The sequence below is a fragment of the Nipponia nippon genome, unplaced genomic scaffold, assembly GCF_047370975.1.
Source record: "Nipponia nippon isolate SJK-2023a ecotype South Korea unplaced genomic scaffold, ASM4737097v1 scaffold_24, whole genome shotgun sequence".
Classification (NCBI taxonomy): Eukaryota; Metazoa; Chordata; class Aves; order Pelecaniformes; family Threskiornithidae; genus Nipponia; species Nipponia nippon.
This window is the reverse complement of record NW_028262341.1, coordinates 5,452,501-5,459,060: the sequence shown is the minus strand read 5'-3', so window position 1 is coordinate 5,459,060 and position 6,560 is coordinate 5,452,501.

Here is a 6,560-nt window from a genome sequence, read left to right as displayed (position 1 = left end):
TATTAAACTACCCTCTTTTTTTTCAAATTATCTTATTAACACAACCAAATTAAACAAAAACAACTGGTTCTTTATTCCTACTTAACTTGAAGTTTGTTTAGTTTTGTGTCAACCCCAATAAATGAGTTCAGTGCTTGCTTTTTTGTATTTGCCCCCGTGGTCAGTGAATGCAATTTATATCAAGCAATAATTCTCTGTATCTTTACATTACCAAACGGCTTTAAGCATGTAACCGTGCTTATATTCTGGCTAGTGAGATTTTTCAGTAAACTGCACTGGCAATTGTAATGGCCTCATTATAATCCATGTAAAGAACTTTGTACCAAATATTTTCCTATGGATTTTAAAGTTATTTACTCTGAAAAGCTTCTTCTCACAACCAGCCTAGAAATACTTCTGTTCATAAGGTGATACTGCTTTTCTACTTCATTCAGGATCATAGGTAAGCTGAGTATCTTTATGAAAGTCAAATACAAATAATAATGCTCTACATAGTGATAAGGTGTTTAAAAGAAGGGTAGACATAGTGCTCAAGGACATGGTTTAGCGGTAGACTTGGCAGTGATAGGTTAACGGTTGGACTCGATGATCTCAAGGGTCTTTTCCAACCCTAACGATTCTATGACTCTATAACATATAAACAAAAATCTGAAAAGCTGTGGATCCTGCACTCTACAGAGCACATGTAAAAATACTATTTTTGCTTCTAGTACCTTCAACGATTGAGGACAAGTACACTGGAAGGACTGAACTTTTTATTCCCCTCCTGGCCATATAGAAAATGATCACAGAAAAATCCCACTCTTCTTCCTCACTGACATTCAGTTACAGCCTGTAGATGCTAAGTGAGAACTGGCCACAAAAACTACAAAAGGAAAGCTTCAGGATGTGGGTCTAGAGTAGATTGAACACATGGTCCCTATGATACCAGCACCCCACTGTCTGTCCCAGCCACAGTGAAACAGATGCAAAGTGACTTTCCCTCTGCTAGGCTGAGAAAGCTGATCTACGTGAAGTGGCCAGAGTACAATTCTAGCAGTTCTGAAGTTCATATGAAACTGAGGGAAGCTTTCCTCTTTATTTTCACATACATATACTAGTTGTGAAGTGTTCTGTGATACCTAAAATTAGTCTACAAATCCTGCAAATGTTCTGTTATTTGGTAATGGAATCTTCTCACAAATACAAAGGACATCTTGTTGAAGCCATACTATGAATGCAATAAGGATCAGAGACTCAGTTGGTGCTGGTCAGTATAATTGCATCCTTCATTATGAGACCAGCAAATATCATAGGTGACCTTTTGGACAGTGGAAGGTCCAGAAAACAGGGAAGAGGGAAAAGGGAAAAAACAAGGAAAAGGGAAAAAAAAAAAAGCTTTATCTTTGGTCCTTCCTTTACCAGTATTTAGACCAACTAATCTCACAAACACAGAAGTCCTAACATGGGACTACTCTTTACCTGCTTTGGAACTTGAAGACCTCACTGGTTGACCATGAGTTGTCTGATTCTGCCCAGCCCTCATCCAAGGAGTGAAGACTACTGCTGGTTTAGGGATGGTTGGGAGTGCATCTGCCTCCAACTGCTTTCTGTCCCCTGCAGCTGAGAACTGAAAACCACGCAGTTCTTCATCCCTGGGGATGAAGAGGACAGGAGAGGCATGCAGGATGGCTCGGAGTGTCACAGAGCAGGAAGGCTATCAAGGCATTACAGAAATGCTGGTACTTAATTCTGCTAACAGCTGATGTGAACTCTTCAAGCATGTGATGATGTGATCCTGTTGACTATTAGCAGGTTTGAGGGAGATGAAAATTGTTCGGTAAAAGCAAGTGAGCTTTGGGTATTTCATATTTTGTCATAGTCACTAGTTGTCTTTGTGCCTGAAGGGTCAGTACATGATCTAAACAAAACACCTCGGTAATGTACTTTCTGATACCTAAGTTGCAAGTGGAAAATACAGAATGGGGATCCCCTAAGACAGATGCATCCATATAGCTCTTCCAGAAAAGTCACTTATGACTGATTCCTGGGCAGAAATTGAGTCAGAGGTGGTCTTGGTCAAGGCTTCACAATGACAAGAAGTAGGATTACTGGAATACTAAAAATCAGGCACTACCCTAAATATGCCAGCCTTTTATCATAAGAAAATGGTTCCATTTTGTCTCTAGGAGCAGCAAAAATGCATTTTTATAGAAGATGTTTCTATATGAAATCTCAATAATTTCATTTGTTCTAATTTTTCAGTTTAGATAACACTATCCTCCATAGTGCAGTTACCACTTAGGCAGAGTAGTAAATATTATACAAGGAAAGTGGAGAATAGAATGAACTGCATAAAACAGAAATGAAGTTTTTTATGCATCCTACATGGCTACAGATCTCTCTCTGCTCTTGTTCTGTCAGAGTAAGTCCTTGGATTTCCCTTGATAGCACAGATATAGATTTTATGAGAGCAATGAACAGAGATAAAAGTATGAAGAGCTGAGAACTGTGCAGATATCCAGCAGGAACAACTGGGCAGATTCACACCTAGAATCTGAGGTGATTTGTGCACCCTGAGTGGCTAATATGATGTGCTGCATGGCCTTGAATCTTTTAAAAAATAAAATTAACAAAATGATCCCTTTAAGTAGGACTCTCTAATGAAAGTAGGATGGTGAAGGCATCTCTTTCTCACTTGAAAGAGAAGTAGTACTTGTATTTGAAGGCTATGAAGTCAGAATTCATTTTCCCTTTCAAAAACAGAAAGCAGAAAGTCATTATTTTGTCTTCAAATGTGATCAGATGCAAAACCAACAGTGATGCCTCAGTGATATATCAAGGGAAAAAAAGCTCCCTGAGACTTCAAAAATAACTTCAGAATATGAGGTTGGACTTGGTTTGTCTGAAATAGGAGAATTTGAAAATTGTAGTGTAGTTAAACACCTCTTTTTGGCTTGACAGCACAATAATGGTTCTTTAAAGAGCTACTTTATAGTGTTAAATTAAGCTGTATGTCTGCAAGGAAGACGTGGCTCTACAGAGTCGGATGTCAAGAGCATCCATCCCTTTTAAAGCAATTGGCAGTTTCTCAGTTATGCTCTCTTTACACCAGTCAGGTGTCATACATGGTTGATGAAGTAAGCCACAGATTTCCTGGGCTTAGAATAGGAGAAGGGCTGAACTCAACAACATTCTATGACTGACACAGGTGGGATGACAATTCAGCTTGTGAAGCAGTCAAATGCTGGGAAGAATACTGAATGAGGAAAAAAGAGTCAGGAAAGCTGCAGGAAGAAGTGCATAAAAGGTTCAATTTTGCATTCAAACTTTGGAATGTTTGTCAAAATATAATCTCAGGTTTTTGTCCTTCTGTGATAAATTAATGCATATCAGCTCTTGGAGAGAGCACAGTCTATTTCTAATACAATCTTACACTAGTTAATAATGCAGACAGAGGTTACAGTGCAATAGGCACCTAATTTCCACAGCCATCTGAGGTCTATAAGATTTTAACAGTTCTAAGAGATTAGCTATAGCAATTAATTCTCACAGTCTTATTTTCTGCAAAGTTTCATGATGTCTGAAGCTAGCAATATGAATAAACTCATATTTCCATAATTTGTTTCCTAAAATTATAATGGAAGTTGAAGTACACTTACAAGCTTGTTCTTTAATATTTTAAATAGCCAAATTCTGTTTCCTAGGAAGTAATACACCATTTCTTTCCTCAAAGAATATGTAAGTCCATATTTAAACATTATGATTTTAATCATTTAAGATGGTAACCCCCAGAATTTAAGGAATACGTAGTGGTTTGCAACAGAAGAATACAAAGCTTTTAAGGTTAGTATTGATTGGGATATAAGGTTTTTGGAATAGCGACAATTTTTTGTGGACATGAATGGTCAGTGCAGAAAACTTCAGAGGATGTAGTTCACACCAGGTTTGGAAGAACATGCCTACAATCATGTCCATACAGCGTTCACCAATCTTTCAAACAAGAGAAAGCCTACCTGCCATTTCGTAGGCAGTATCACAAAAGTTTAACATCTTGGTCAGGATCTGTATAGCCATAGTCATGCTGCATCTGAGCCTCCAGTCAAACGAAATACCCTTCCCTAAACTTTTGTACCATGCAGTCATTAAACACCACCCCTGTTCTAGCAACTTGATGACTGCATGGCACATTAAAAGAAGTTCTTATGCCACATTATTTCTTTTACAAGTAGTTATTCAAGCATATCATTGAAATGCCAGCAAGTACCCATCACAGAAAAAAAAAAATCATTTAACATTATTCCACAATCAGAATTATCTGTTCTTATAGCAGGATAATCTGTTTTTTATATGAATTGTAAAGCCCACTAGAGTCATTGAGACTGGAAGGATCTGATAGATGTCATAAATAGATCATCTCTTGTGTTGCCTGGAGTCCCAAACAATGGAATCTAAACATAAGAGTATGACATTTAATATGATGAAAGAAGACTAATTCTGGCAGAGTGCTTTGAGTAATAGTGGAAAGAGCAGGTTGCTGTAATGACAATTATGACTTAGAAGGCACTCCACAATAAACCCCTATTTTAAGGCTCAGTGAGCAGTAGGGAAGATATTTGGAACTGAGGTTTTTAATTCTTGTTCACAACTGAAGACATTTATTCCACATATTTAGGCATCTTCTTTAATAATACATCTGGTTCAAACACTCCTGTGCTGATGAGAGATACTTTACCTAAAGCTCTTGGCAGTATTTAGTCACTGGGCTGTTTGAGAAGGCCAGAGTTATTGACAATGACAGAAGAGGATGATTGTTCCAGGCAAAGTCTGTAGATTTGAAGTGGAAAAATCAAAAGGTTTCTCAGTCTTCATTATGAAAACCAAAGCATAAGACAGTATAAAACCTTTGTCTTCATAGACAAATGAGCTGTGTTTCATCTTATTAAGAAGAATAAGCAAGCCAAAAGGGTCTGGAGTCACCACACTCCTATGTTGACATCCCATTACCCACTGCAGCCAAAACAGCCCAGAATCAGGCGGCTTATAAACCCACTATAAGAAAGAAGCAGATAACAGTTGATTGGAGAGAGCAATTGTCCTGGCTTGGATGAAGCTTCATGGTCCGGACATCAAATCAGTACTCAACAACTTCCACTGCTCACAGAAACAAAACATGATCCAAGACCATTAAATCCAATATGTTGATTCAGAAAATGATTTTCACAACAGGCACTTTGGTAAATGTCAGAGAAAGCAGCTCTGTACTTAAGCAGAGGAAATAGTAGTCAGAGTAGCAGCAATCCCTGGTCTGTAAACACAGTCTAAGACAGGCTGAGTTCAAGAAATGATCTGTGAAAAAAATTACCCCAAGAATTAGGGTAAAAATTGAGAGAATTACTGCCAGAGGAGTAAATATCTCTAGTATTTTCTGTCTCTCTCATCACTTGAAAAATATTTGTGTTGTTCTTTTGACCCACCTAAAAACATTTAGAGAAATCTAAATCCCTAAGCCTTTAAACTCAATAATCAGAACACCAATGCCTAATCTCCTCTGTTTGAGGAAAAAGAAGATAGATCCAAAACCACGAAACAAAGAAAATTTGTGTCTTTGTGTCAGTGGTCCCAATTTAAAGTCCTGAGAGAAGAGGAGATTTAAGCCCAAATAGTTTAAAGATTACTTTATAGGTAACATAGGATACAGAAAGAATGAAAACTGATGGACAAAGTAAGAGTTGCTGGACCTACAAAGGTTTAACAAATAATTTCTGCTGCATATATAATGATTTTTAGTGCAATTAGAAATATCACAAGTATCATGGCTCCAAAAATACCCATTGGAAGAACATTCCAGAACCTAGAGACAGTGATTTTCTTTTTTTATTAAATACACAGTCAGTATTAATCTCTCTAACCTTAATTTCATCCTGTTATGCCTGATTATATTATGTTCTATTGCATTATGTGTTATATTACTTCTGTAAAAATTTTAATTCTCTTACAAAAAGACAGACCTCAATGCATTATTTTCATTCTTCTGGCCTACCTCTGTAGCTGTGGCTGCTTTCTAGAAAAATTGCTATGTAAATTAAATTTATTTTATATATGTGAATATAATGAAAATTATACACATCGGCAAAGAAATGGTAAAAAGTTTTATACTGTCAAGAAAAATAATAGTTCCAACATTCTCAATTATTTTGTGATTACTAGTATTTCATTTTCTTTTAAAAACCTCCCCATCATTATGTCATGATTTAAGACTTTTTATGAATTAAATATATATTTCCGGACAATTACTAGGTTCATTGTTAATCTAAGCCCATCAGCCAGCATGTCTTTTATCATATTCATTCTAGGAACCAGATTCAATAATGAAAGACATTGCATGGTTGGACAGTTAACAAACAGGGCATATTCAGCACACTAATTTAAATAGTGCATATACTTTTTGCACTGAGGGAAGAAGGCTAGAATAGACAGCTCACTAGGTACAAGGGCTCAGCTGACCTCCTAAATTGTTAAATTAGTAAAAACCAGAGTAGTGTGGGGAACAGTGATCATGTTTGAGATGTTTTGGAGGT